The sequence below is a fragment of the Amblyraja radiata genome, chromosome 2, assembly GCF_010909765.2.
Source record: "Amblyraja radiata isolate CabotCenter1 chromosome 2, sAmbRad1.1.pri, whole genome shotgun sequence".
Classification (NCBI taxonomy): domain Eukaryota; kingdom Metazoa; phylum Chordata; class Chondrichthyes; order Rajiformes; family Rajidae; genus Amblyraja; species Amblyraja radiata.
Window position 1 is genome coordinate 140,497,926 of NC_045957.1, and position 15,798 is coordinate 140,513,723.

The following is a 15,798-nucleotide window of genomic DNA, read 5'->3' on the forward strand; positions in this document are numbered from 1 at the left end:
CTGCCCCGTGCACCAGTTCCTCAGCCACACATTCAGGTCCCGTATCTCCCTGTTCCTGCTCTCGCCAGCACGAGGAACTGGAAGCAAACCGGAGATAACCACCCTGGAGGTCCTGCTTTTCAGCATTTTTCCGAGCTCTCTAAAGTCACGCTGCAGAATATTCATCCCCTTCTTTTCGACATCGTTTGTGCCGACATGCACTACCACTTCCGGATGTTCACCTTCGCCCTTGAGGATTTTCTGCACTCTGTCCGTGACATCCTGGATCCTGGCACCAGGGAGGCAGCACACCATCCTCGAATCCCGTCTGTTGCCGCAGAAACCCCTGTCCGTACCTCTGGTCTCCAACTACCACGGCGTTGCCTGACGTCGGCCTCTTTGGTTTTGGCTCAACAGCACTTTTTGCTTCGCAAGCCTGTCCGCCGCTCAGTGTGTTAACGTCTTTTGTCCCTTCTAACTGGGTGAACCTGTTCTCAAGAGGAACAACACCCGGGGACCTTTGCTGTACTAGGACCTTTATGTATTAGGAATTATTTTTGGAGGGTTTAAAAGCGCTTCTAATTAGTTCAATTAGCACCTCCTTCCGGGTGAGGTGTGAGAGAAATATAGAAACATAGAAATATAGATGTAGGTGCAGGAGTAGGTGTAGGCCCATTGAGCCAGCACCGCCATTCAATATGATCATGGCGGATCATCCAGAATCAGTAACCTGTTTGGGGTGGGAGATTGCAACCTTCACGTGGTCCACCCTGTTTCAACAAATGCAATCAACCTGGCGTGCACAATCAAATATGATCAAATAGAACAAATTGTCCTCCAACTTTAGGCTGTGCACGCCATATGCAAGAAGAAGAAGTACCCTGTTTCTGCTTTTTTCCCCCTATTCCTTGATTCGGTTGGGCCTAAGAGCTATATCTAGCTCTAACTTGAAAACATCTTGGTACTATTGATTGTGTTTCTGTTACTGAAACCCAGCACTGATGCTCATTCTACATGATTTGCAGTACAAGCTCTGTGAAAATGTGGCGCTTTCATTGTCTGTGTGCAGTGGCCACTCACCTTCACCGATCACTGTATCTGTCAGATTCCTCTGTATTAAGTCATTACCATTGAGTGGCATAAAAAGCATCATGAGATGTCCACTAAAGATTGCTGACACAAAACCCATTGAGCTAAGCACTCTTCCATACTGTTGCTGATTCTGCCAGTTTCCAAAATCTTCCGCTGCGCTGGCTTTTTGAAGGCTGCACTCTGATTTTACATCAATTTAATACCCATCACTTGAATGTTCTTGCACTATAAGCTGATCCAGTAAATAACTGTTTTGCCCATCCCAGGATGTAGCTCGTTGTAATGTATAAAAATGGTACAATTCACCATGTGGCATTTTTAATCTATAAATTATTGTCATAAAATTCGATCATCTGCACTTGCTTCTTCTCGATATTTTCCCAAAGTAATTTGCTCTCTTCACTTTAATTCTGAAAATTGTATATTTAAACTTCAATGACACACTTCTTTCAGTGAAATACAATGAAATAATGCATCAGTTATTTAACCTAAACTCCAGAGAAATTCCTGTAATAACCTTTTAATACATTCTGTGATTATTTTGAATTGTGACCCTTTTATGTTTAATATCTCTGTTTTGCTGTAATTAACACAAAAATGAAGAACACGCACATCTGTGCATGTATTTTGGGTATTAATATAACGACGTGGTATATAATCGTATCCAGGACTGAGACACAATTGAACTTTAGCATTTTCCAAAATAGCTTAATCAAAGGAAAGAAAAATGTTTATGAAAACGTTAAACATTTTGGTTTATTGCTTTTTAAGAAAATCTGAAACAGGTTAGTTAAAGGGCCTGTCCCACGATGCGAGTTCACCCAAGAGCTCTTGGAAATTTTCCACACTGTTGAAAAAACATCACGAGTTTCCGCGTTTCCCGAGTATCTGCCGTTAGCATTACGAGCTACTACGAGACATCCACGAGATCCGACGTACCCGCTACGTACATTCTACGTACTTACCACAAGTTTGATTTTGTTTTTAAACTGGGGAGAGCTCATGGGTGAACTCGTATCGTGGGACAGGGTTTTAAGTCTTCTAGAACATTTCAAGTTGGAAAAAAATTGAGTATTTTCGTTCTTTTGTCTTGGTAACTATAAATGGACATGGGGCGGTAGAAATGGTGCAGCTGGTCGAGCTGCTGCCTCACATTACCAAAGACATGAGCTCGATCCTGACTACAAACGATCTGTGGAGTTTGCATGTTCTCCCTGTGAGTTACATGGATTTCCTCCGGGTTATTCGGTTTCCTTCCACATCCCAAAGACGTACAGGTTTGTAGGTTAATAAAAATTGCCCTGTATGTGTGAAGTGGATGGGAAAGTGAGATAACATAGAACTAATATGAATGGAGTATTAATGGTCAGTGTAGATTTGGTAGGCTGAAAATCCTTTGTCCACCCTGTATCTTTCAAAGAATTAAATCAATAAGAAAGAAACAATTTCTGATTATCTACAGAATGAGAAAGTAAGAGGACATTTCTAACCTGTCTCAAGTTATTTTAAGGGACCAATATTTAAACAGAATGTTTCAGTTTGTCCCGAACTTTCCTCTTTCCTTCTATCATTAAATTCACAAAAGAATGATACAGCTGATCTGTTTTAAGCATGTGCAAAATTTAGTCATTTTTCATTCAAATAATGTCATCTGTGAATCTACTAACAGCAATGAGAGCAATTTGCAAGATAGATTGGTGGGCAATGTGCCACTTTAAACTATGAAACAGCTGCGCCCTGGCATTTATTTTATATTCCACATAACTCTGGTAACAAATCAAATAAAACATTCTCACTTCATGCATCATCTACTGCCTTTTTCAACATTTATTCACGTGCATCTCCTTCCAACTTTGTGCTCCTGACTTATATGAGGTCATTTTTCAGAATCATGGTGTTTATCACCCCAATTTTCTCAGACAAAATCATGCGCGCTTTAATTATCTTGTTGTGTGGTGTCTTTCAGAAAAAAACTATTTAAATGTTCAGCTTTTATCTAAGTGATCAATTAATAACTGTGAGAGAATCTATGATTGCTTTATTCCACCCTTTGATTAGTAATTCCTTTTATTCTCTCATTCTCTCAGTCTGCTGTAATGTTTAATGAGAATACTCTTCTGCAATGCACCACTCATATCTCATATACTTTTCCTTTGGCTTGTTCTGTTCTGGCTTTAATCTTTCTCTGCCCATCCTTTCTTCTTTAATACATCCCGTCTTTTTCCATTTGACTCACTGCTCCTGCCTTTTAATCTGTGCAGCAGAGTGATAGCTCCTACATCAGAGCTAGATCTCTAGATAACCCATTTGAATCGCAAGGACAAAGGTCTGGGTTATAACCCAAATGACCCTGGAAATAAAACACCACTACATTATGATATAGTCTGAGATATGCCCCAATGAACGCACAGTTTAACATTTTAACTGTTAATAGAGTCATAGAGTCTTACAGCGTGGAAACACTGGCCATTCGGCCCAACTTTCCCACACTGGCCAACATGTCCCATCTCCCACCTGCCTGCATTTGTGCCACATCCCTCTAAATCTGTCCTATCAATTAATGTTTTGTTTCAGAACACCATTGACAAAGAAAAGAAAATGCCCTAATTAAATCCTTATTATTTGCAATAGTTAGACATCTGTATATCTATTATATGTATGGGTATATCTCTGTTGACTATGGTCCTTCAATTACATAAGAGCGGATTGACTGTATGCATCACAACCTGGTTCGGCAACTTGAATGCTCAGGATAAAAGGAGAATACAAAAAGTGGTGAACACTGTTCGGTCCATCACTGTACCTCGGTACATGTGACAATAAACTAAACTAAACTAAAAATGGAATGTCCAGGTTAGGGAAAAGCAGAGACTGACACGTTCTTGATTATCAAGGCTGTCAAAGGTTACGGGGAGAAGGTAAGAGAATGGGATTGAGAGGGAAAGATAGATCAGCCATGATTGAATTGTGGAGAAGATGTGATGGGTTGAATGGCCTGATGGTCCTATGACTTATGAATTTATGAACTTAAGAGCCACTTCCCAACAAACAGGCTATTGAAAACTATGAAACATAGAAACATAGAAAATAGGTGCAGGAGGAGGCCATTCGGCCCTTCGAGCCAGCACCGCCATTCATTGTGATCATGGCTGATCATCCCCAATCAATAACCCGTGCCTGCCTTCTCCCCATATCCCTTGACTCCACTAGCCCCTAGAGCTCTAACTCTCTCTTAAATCTATCCAGTGATTTGGCCTCCACTGCCCTCTATGGCAGGGAATTCCACAAATTCACAACTCTCTGGGTGAGAACGTTTTTTTCACCTCAGTCCTAAATGGCCTCCCCTTTATTCTAAGACTGTGGCGCAAATTGGATTGAGTTTCAACTAAACTTCAAAATTACAAACTGCCTGTGCTTTGGGCCTTTTTTTGTTTCTGCACAATATTGAAACAATTATTTCTTGAACTTATTTTGTTGTTTATTTATTTATTATATTATCAAATGAATACTGCATGTACAATCCAGTTGTGCTGTGGCTGCAAGTGAGAACTTCATTATTCTGTTCTGTTACATCCAAAAATTAAAAAAACAATTTTGACTAAGAGATTAGCAGGAGTAGGCCATTCAACCCCTCATATCTGATCCACCATTTAATAGGATAATTGTTGACCTTAAATCTCAGTGCCACTTTCTTGCATGAACCTCATATAAGTTGATTCCCATAAGATCTATATGTGTATCCAACTCTATCTTTAATATTTTCAATGACTGTGCATCCACATCCCCTTTAAGGAGTGAATCTGTGGTGTGAATTTGTGGAATGGTCTGGAACAGGAGATAAAACTTAGCACAAGCATAATTCAGTTTAAAAAGATGTACAAAAACACACGTTTAAAAGGATATTGGGATGAGGATAGGTGATTGTGAGTGGGATATTTGTTATACTGATTGTATTGGGAAGGGTGATTATAGAGTGATGGGTTGTAATAGAGTGATGGGTTGATGGATTGTAATAATGACTAAGATACTGTATAGTATATGAGGGTTTTTTCTTTTTCTTTCCTTTTGATTTTTTTTTTTTTGTATGGCTTTGTAAATATTTGATTAGTGTATAAATGTAAATAATTTGGTGTACATATAGTAGCTGGTGTACATATGGTGTACATATAGCTGCTAGATTTGTATAAGATAATTACAAGCAGTTGAATAAGGGGTGGGAATTAATAAGCTTTGGCTTCTTCCTGCTCCTTTTCGGACACATACGATTTCATTTATTTATAGACATTGTTTATGACACTTTATAAATATTCTTGTTTTGTTTTTTTGTAGGCTGTTTCACACTTGCTTTTTATTCCTTTATTCTGTTCGAAATAAATAATTTTTTAAATAAATAAATAAATAAATCCCAAAGATGCATCATTCTCCGAAGGATGAAATACTTAATGAAATAAGTGAATTAATGGCTGTCCCTTAATTTGATAGTTTGATTCCTTGCTCAGGACCTCAGACTGGGGCAGAGGTTCACCTTCCAACAGGACAACGACCCTAAGCACACAGCCAAGACAACGCAGGATCTGCAGCGAAGAATGGGAGAAATTACCCGAATACAGGTGTGCCAAGCATGTAGCGTCATATCCAAAAAGACTTGAGGCAGTAATTGCTGCCAAAGGTGCCTCAACAAGTAATTAAGTTAGTAAGTAAGTAAGTAAGTTTTTTTTACCAAGTATTTGCTATATTTAAGAGGGAGTTAGATGTGGCCCTTGTGGCTAAAGGGATCAGGGGGTATGGAGAGAAGGCAGGTACAGGATACTGAGTTGGATGATCAGCCATGATCATATTGAATGGCGGTGCAGGCTCGAAGGGCCGAATGGCCTACCCTGCACCTATTTTCTATGTTTTCTATGTTTCTAAGTATTCACATACAAGGAATTTGCCTTGGTGCTCTGCCCGCAAGTAACAACATGACCTACAGTGACAGTTACGAATGACTCAGAAAACACTAAACGTTAATAATAATAACACATTAATGATAAAACACCATTGATCAAGCATATGAACCAACAAAATACCAGATCAAAGGGAGGCTACAGATTTTTGGCTGTTGTGTTCGTCAACTACTCGTGGATAAAAACTGTTTTTATGTCTGGCTGTGGCAGGTTTGACAATCTGGAGTCGCCTTCCAGAGGGAAGTGATTCAAAGAGTTTGTGGCCAGGGTGAGAGCGCTCAGAGATGATCTTGCCTGCTCGTTTCCTGGCCCTTGCAGTGTACAGTTCTTCAATGGAGGGAAGGTTGCAGCCAATAACCTTCTCTGCTAATCGGACGATTCGCTGCAGCCTCCAGGTGTCGTGCTTGGTGGCTGAGCCAAACCAGACCATGATGGAGAAGGTGAGGACAGACTCTACGATTGCCGTGTAGAATTGGACCATCATTGCCTGTGGCAGATTGTGCTTCCTCAGCTACCGCAGGAAGTACATCCTCTGTTGTGCCTTTTTGACTGTGGAGTCGATGGTAGTCCTCCACTTAAGGTCCTTGGATATGATGGTTCCCAGGAACTTAAAATACAATAGATAATAGACAATAGGTGCAGGGGTAGGCCATTCGGCCCTTCGAGCCAGCACCGCCATTCAATGTGATCACGGCTAATCATTCCCAATCAGTATCCCATTCCTGCCTTCTCCCCATATCCCCTGACTCCGCTATTTTTAAGAGCCCTATCTAGCTCTCTACTGAAAGCATCCAGAGAACCTGCCTCCACCGCCCTCTGAGGCAGAGAATTCCACAGACTCACTACTCTCTGTGAGAAAAAGTGTTTCCTCGTCACAGGTGTGAGTGTGATGTTGTGTGACTCCACAGATGTGACTGTGGTGTTGATGATGGTGAGTGGGGTGAGGGGAGGGCGAGCTCTCCTAATGTCTACCATCAATTCCACTGTATTAAGAGCATTGAGCTCTAGGTTGTTGCGATGGCACCAGGATGCCAGCTGTGACACTTCCTGTCTGTAGGCAGATTTCTCCCCATCCTGGATCAGCCAATCAGGGTTGTGTCATCCACAAACTTGAGAAGCTTGACAGAGGTGTCTGTGGAGGTGCAGTCGTTGGTGTAGAGAGAGTAGAGGAGAGGAGAGAGTACGTAACCTTGTGGTGCTCCTATGCTGAGCATTTGAGGGATCGAGATGTGCTTTCCGAGCCGCACATGCTGCTTCCTGTCTGTCAGGAAGCTGGTGATCCACCGACAGAGGGGTTCAGGCACAGTCAACTCGGAAAGTACTGAATACTTATGTAAATGTAATATTTCAGTTATTTCTTTTTAATTATTTTGCAAAAATTTCTAAACACCTGTCTTCACTTTCTTATTATTGGGTATTGTGTGTATATTGATGATTAAAAAAATAATTTAACCCATTTTAGAATAAGGATGTAACGTAACAAGATGTGGAAAAGGTGAAGGGGTCTGAATATTTTCTGAATGAACTGCATGCACCATGTCAAGATCAACTTTTCTTACAGAAATAGCTCATCCATTGTAATTATTCTCATTTTGCCTAATAGACAAAACCCTTTTGACAGAGAACTTTAATTGACTAATTTATTCAATTAGGTTGTTCAAGTTAGCAGTCTATACAGAACAAATATGGCTTGCAGCTCAAGATATTAAGTACTTGATTTATAAGTCATGTGCTCAAATCCAGATCACTTTCAATAAATCAAATACTTTTATCAGTTGAGTGACCTTTCACAGTTCTTTAGAAGAAATGCTACAGAGAAGTGGAAAATATTCATCTGTGGACCGTGAAGATGATACAAGAGTTTCAATTTCATAGGTGACTAGAATAAGTGGGACCCATTGGGTCCCATTCTCACATGGAAGAGCTGGTCCCTCAACGCAGTTTTCCACCTCTCCACCAATTCCAATATTGGTGGCTAGTGCGGGAGGGGGGGGGGGCTTTCTGGAACGTTAATATGGGTGTTGTGGGCCAAAGGGACTGGTTTCCAGAGGGCTAGTGTGGACATTGTGGACCGAATGGATTCTTGGTCACAGTTCAGGCACTCACAGGCTGATGGACTCACAGTTCAGTCAGTCATGGCTGGTGGACTCAGTTCAGTCAGTCACGGTGGGTGGACTCACAGTTCACTCACTCACGGCTGGTGGGCTTGCAATTCACTCACTCACACCCTCCATCACACACACACACACCCTCCATCTCACACACACACCCCATCTCACACACACCCTCCATCACACACACACACACGCACACGCACACGCACACACACACACACGCACGCACGCACGCACGCACGCACGCACACACACACACACACACACACACACACACACACACACATACACACACACACACACACACACACACACACACACACACACACACTCCCTCCATCTCACACACACACACACACACTCTCACACACACCCCCATCTCTCTCACACATATGCACACCCTCCATCTCTCACACACATACCCTCCATCTCACACACACGCACATACACCCTCCATCTCACACACACTCACACCCACACACGCACACTCACCCTCCATCTCTCTCACACACACACCCTCCATCACACACACACGCACCCTCCATGACACACACACTCACACACACACCCTCCATCTCACACACACACCCTCCATATCTTACACACACACACACCCTCCATCACACACACACTCACACCCCCCACACAAACACACCCTCCAACACACACACACACACACACACACACACACACACACACACACACACACACACACACACACACACACACACACACACACACACACACACACACACACACACACACACACATAGAAACATAGAAACATAGAAAATAGGTGCAGGAGTAGGCCATTCGGCCCTGCGAGCCTGCACCGCCATTCAATATGATCATGGCTGATCATCCAACTCAGTACCCGTACCTGCCTTCTCTCCATACCCCCTGATCCCTTTAGCCGCAAGGGCCACATCTAACTCCCTCTTAAATATAGCCAATGAACTGGCCTCAACTACCTTCTGTGGCCGAGAGTTCCAGAGATTCACCACTCTCTGTGTGAAAAATGTTTTTCTCATCTCGGTCCTAAAGGATTTCCCCTCTATCCTTAAGCTGTGACCCCTTGTCCTGGACTTCCCCAACATCGGGAACAATCATCCTGCATCTAGCCTGTCCAACCCCTTAAGAATTACTATAAGATCCCCCCTCAATCTCCTAAATTCTAGCGAGTACAAGCCGAGTCTATCCCTCCATCTCACCCTCCATCTCTCTCGCACACACACACACCCTCCATCACACACACTCACTCACACCCACACACTTACACACACACACACACACTCCATCACACACACACTCACACCCACACACACACACATCCTCCATCTCACACACACACTTTCACACACACACACCCTCTATCACACACACTCACACACCCCCCATGCACACACCCTCCATCACACACTCACACCCGCACACACACCCTCCATCACACACACACTCACACTCACACACACCCTCCATCACACACACACTCCATCACACACACACTCACACTGACACATACCCTCCATCGCACACAGACACACACACTCACACACACACCCTCCATCACACACACACACTCACCCTCACACCCTCCATCACACACACACACTCACACACTCACACCCACACACGCACACACACACCCTCCATCACACACACACATTCACACCCTCCAACTATCACACACACACACCTTCCATCTCATACACATCCTCCATCACACACACACACACACACACACACACACACACACACCCGCCACCACACACACACACACACACACACACACACACACACACACACACGCACGCACGCACGCACACACACACACATATGCACGCACGCACACACACACACACACACACACACACACACACACACACACACACACACACACACACACACACACACACACACACACACACACACACAGATCCTCCATCTCTCACACATACACACACACACCCTCCATCACACACATACACCCTCCATCACACACACACACCCTCCATCACACACACACACGCAGTTCAGTCAGTCACGGTGGGTGGACTCACAGTTCACTCACTCACGGCTGGTGGGCTTGCAATTCACTCACTCACACCCTCCATCACACACACACGCACCCTCCATCTCACACACACACTCACACCCACACACACCCACATCCTCCATCTCACACACACACTTTCACACACACACACCCTCCATCACACACACTCACACACCCCCCATGCACACACCCTCCATCACACACACACACACTCACACCCGCACACACACCCTCCATCACACACACACTCACACTCACACACACCCTCCATCACACACACACTCCATCACACACACACTCACACTGACACACACCCTCCATCGCACACAATCACACACACTCACACACACACCCTCCATCACACACACACACTCACCCTCACACCCTCCATCACACACACACACGCACACACGCACACCCACACACGCACACACACACCCTCCAGCACACACACACAGGCACACCCGCCAACGAGCACACACACACACACACACACACCGGCCAGCGCAGACACAGCCGCCAGCACAGACACACACCACACACACACACACACACACACACACACCACACACACAACACACACACACACACACACACACACACACACACACACACACACACACACACACACACACGCACGCACGCACACACACACACATATGCACGCACGCACACACACAGACACACACACACACACACACACACACACACACACACACACACACACACACACACAGATCCTCCATCTCTCACACATACACACACACACCCTCCATCACACACACACACTCAGTTCAGTCAGTCACGGTGGGTGGACTCACAGTTCACTCACTCACTCACGGCTGGTGGGCTTGCAATTCACTCACTCACACCCTCCATCACACACACACACACCCTACATCTCACACACACACTCCATCTCACACACACCCTCCATCTCACTCACACACACACACACACACACACACACACACACACACACACACACACACACACACACACACACACACACACACACACACACACACACACACACACACACACACACACACACACAGATCCTCCATCTCACACATACACACACACACCCTCCATCACACACATACACCCTCCATCACACACACACACCCTCCATCACACACACACACTCAGTTCAGTCAGTCACGGTGGGTGGACTCACAGTTCACTCACTCACGGCTGGTGGGCTTGCAATTCACTCACTCACACCCTCCATCACACACACACACACACCCTCCATCTCACACACACACTCCATCTCACACACACCCTCCATCTCACTCACACACACACACACACACACACACACACACACACACACACACACACACACACACACACACACACACACACACACACACACACACACACACACACACACACACACACACACACACACACACACACACACACACACACACACACACACACACAGAAACAACCGGGACATATGTATATGACAGTAAAACCCTCTGGAATCTACTCACGTCATACTTCTGGACTGAGCGGGACTTCTGGAATGAGCGCGACTTCTCGACTGAGCGCGACTTCCGGAGTAAGCGTGTTAATTCTGGCCAAATTGGAGCAGCCAGGACATTAAAATCGAGTAAAGGCTTGTGTGCTGCTATGCCATTTTGGTCAAGTTAAATGTGCCTTTTGCAGAACTGGGACAAATTGCTGAATGGTGCCAGTTTATCTGTGGCCCAGATAAGAGCTGCAGGGAAAGAATGGGACATCTGCAGATTCTTAAAATTAGGTGCAAATTGCATGGAACTGATTGGGCCACAGCAAACAAGACATACATATTGTAAACTAGACTGTGGGATCCGTTGTTCCCCAATATAATATATTCCACCTCTCCAACAATTCCAATATTGGGCTGGTGGGCCAAATTGATTCTTGGGCTGGCAGCTTTGTCACTCAGGGCTTGTGGGCTGGCAGTTCAGTCACTCAGGGCTGGTGGGCTGGCAGCTCAGTCACTCAGGCTGGTACACTGGCAGCTCAGTCACTCAGGACTGGTGGGCTGGCAGCTCAGTCACTCTGGGCTGGTGGGCTGGCAGATCAGTCACTCAGGGCTGGTGGGCTGGCAGTTCACTCACGGCTATTTCTTGAAATTCCATTTCAAGCAGAGTGCAGGCCACCAAATTCAATTTCCTAGCATTTCAAGCAGAGTGCAGGCCACCATATTCAATTTAATCGCATTTTAAGCAGGGTAGATGCCACCACATCCAATTTCATGGCATTTCAAGCAAGGTGCAGGCCACCATATTCAATTTCATAACATTGCAAGCAGAGTGCAGGCCACCACATTCAATTTTATAACATTTCAAGCAGAGTGCAGGCCACAACATTCCATTTCATAGCATTTCAAGCAGAGTGCAGCCACCACATTCAATTTAATAGCAGTTCAGAGTGCAGACTGCCACATTCAATTTCATAGCATTTCAAGCAGAGTGCAGACCACCAAATTGCCAAACAACCCATTGCATTGTCATTAAGGGCAACCAAATCATTTATTGCAAGTACATTGCAGACTCACAGTTCAGTAGATTCACAGCTTAGAATCATAGTTGTGGACTCCCTCACGATCTTCCAGAGTGACTAACTCACGTCCAGGCATCCGGGGTGTTATTATCCTGAGCACCCCTTCCCCCCCCCCCCCCCCCCTCCCCCCACAGAAGGGGTGTTACCTTCATCGTGGTGATTGACAGGCAAGAGGACCAATCAGCTGATCTTCAGTTTTCAACACATAATTTTTTTATTTTTCGTCGATCGCAAAAATCATCGGGTCTGCCTCAGCAGAGGAGGATTGTGAGTAAGATGGCCAAAAATCATAATGATATATGGTAGCGTTTTCTTTCTAAAATCAATATACAGAGCAGACAGGAAGTGGTCAAGATGAGACTTTTAGATATATAGATAATGTTGCAAAGATTTACTTTACTAGATGTTGATTGGGTTAAGTGTTGATCCTTGTCTGGGTTTATTGATTATCAAGGAACATGTTGCATTATTCATCTCTGTTAACTTCCATCTAATAGCTTTGTCAGAAAAATTGTATTAGTTACTGTATTATTGGGTTAGGGAACTGTCTATCATGTACTGTGTTAATCAATATTTGTTATTGGACTGTATAGAGACCACCCCCATGTGGTTCGGCTCCTCAAGGTTCAGGGACCTATAAAGGTAGCTGTCAATCTTCCAGTAGAACGCTTGGGACTGCGTGATCTATTGGAGTGTCTCTGCTTGCACGAGGCTAGAAGGGCTTGGCCAAGCAAATACGAGGATCGAACCCAAGGTGGTTAAATATTGTATAGGGGAACTAGTTGTGTTATCCAAAATAAAGTTTTGCTGTCCAAGTGCTTGATTCAGTATTTTTTTGACTGAAACTAGACTAGGGGGGAGCTTAGAATGAGCAATTTACATTAGGGCTCATCCGGGATCTCAACCGACCCCCAAACACAAGTTTGCGATTAAGGGTGTTGAGCTGTCTCGCTCGTGTGTGCAGACATCGGTGCCACGGTACGATGTTTGCATTGATTTTCGGCGCTTCGCTATTCGGAGCAGATCGATCATTCGCGGGTTTGGGAAAGGGTCCCAATGAGATCTTAGAACAGAGGCTAGGAAGCACGGGGGGGGGGGGGGGGTGACAGCACTCCTTTGGGTTAGGGTCCCATAAAACCAGTGTGGGGTTAGAGGCCCTGCTGGGGTTGGGTTAGAGGCCCTTTCCTGGGTAGAGGCCCGAAATTTGGTCATAGTTGGCAGACTGCAGCTGCTGTCGAAAACCATAAAGTCAGACTTGGGTTCACATCCCTACCCTGGTTTGATATCCAATTGGCGGGATAATGAAACCAAGTCTGGTTTATGTGCTAAGCAGTGAAGCACTTGACTTGGTGTTGCTGGGAGCGCTGATTGGAAAGGTGCTTTATTAAACTTGGCATTGACTGCCAACGTGAAGAGGCTACGCGCTGACACCTGGTGCCAAGCAGGTGAGAAGGAAATCCTTTGGAGCAGGTAAAACCAAGGTTGTTTAGAGGCCACGCCTGTGTGATGATATCCAAATCCCTCCCTGGTGTGACGGACGAGGAATCTAGTAAAGGTTCTGGGCTCGGTGGCTAGAGTATAGATTTCCTGGGAATAATCTAGTCCATTCGAGATTTCATTGGGTAAATAAATTGATTTAGAGAGCCTGGGTATGTTGAGTGATACCACCAAAACTGATTGAACAGAGCGACCTTAAATATGCAGAGTCAAAGACCTACCTACTGAATTTCACATTGAAGTTCTGCCCGTACGGTAGAATTTGAATTCTGTGTATATAGAACTTCGTTGTTTGTGCGTGTTTGAGATCGATTCGGAATAGCGGCTGTTCAACAGTGAATAGTAACTCTCTGATCGATTGTTGATTAGTACCTGATAGCAAAAAGTAACTGAGAGATGGGAATCTGGTTTACTTGGTGAAAAGTATCCGGATGTGAGAGGTACACCTAATTCTGAGAACTTAGAGTGGAGGGATAGAGGTCCCCCAATAGAAGTCCAGTCTTAGCAGGAGGAAAGTAACATTTAGGAGGAAAAGTAGTCATTTAAGAAGTAGTATCGTGTTTTTGTTTTTGTTTTTTTTTTAATATATAATTTATGATGCTTTTATAAGTGATATACTAAGATTTTATATGTATTTTATGATTATTTTTAATATACAATGCATTTTTATTTAATGTTGCCCCTTGTCTGGACCTCGAGTCCGTAATAAATTTTATTATTATTATTATTATTATTATTATTATTATTATTATTATTATTATTATTATTATTATTATTATTATTATTATTATTATTATTATTATTATTATTATTATTATTAATCGTACCCCTCAGCAAAATGTACCCTAGGAAAGGGAAAATCTTCATTATCGGAGGGAGAGGATCACTGATTTATAACAGCACGACGCAGCATTGAGATCGAGTGTTTCTGATTTGTGCACTAGCATGTTAAATTATTATTGTCAAATACCAGCATTGTCTTTTTTAGGGTCTTTATCGGATCCGAACTATAAATATTTGTGAATGTAAAAAAATTTAGGGTGTGTTAATATCGCGGACCGCTACTTGTATTGTCTGTGTGAGTGCTTAAGGATTTTGGGTGTTAGATAATTGAGGTAAATGTGCATTTGAATTGAATATATAGTATTTGTTTAGATCGGGATTGTTAATATTGTTAGAATCGATTCGTGGTGGTTAGATCAGGCTTCATTTTCTTTCGATCACTGTGTCAGGGTAGGACTCATTCCGTTGACTTAGTACGCCACGAGGAGGATTTATTATAGTGTGTGATTCATTGTCATAATAAATGGATGCTTATAATTTATATTGGGATGTGTCTTGGTCTACTTGTATTCGTGGGATTAGTTTCTTGTTTGATTATAGTTTTACATGCGTGGTTTGGGTTTCTTTGACTTTGTGAACTTAAAGTGTTCTGAGTGGGAGAGATTGCTGCTAAGATTTAAATATTAAGAGATTTAGTTTGGAAGACCGGAGATTAATTGTTTACAGGCTAAAAGTTGAATGAGGTGATTGTGATCGAGCTGATAAGAAC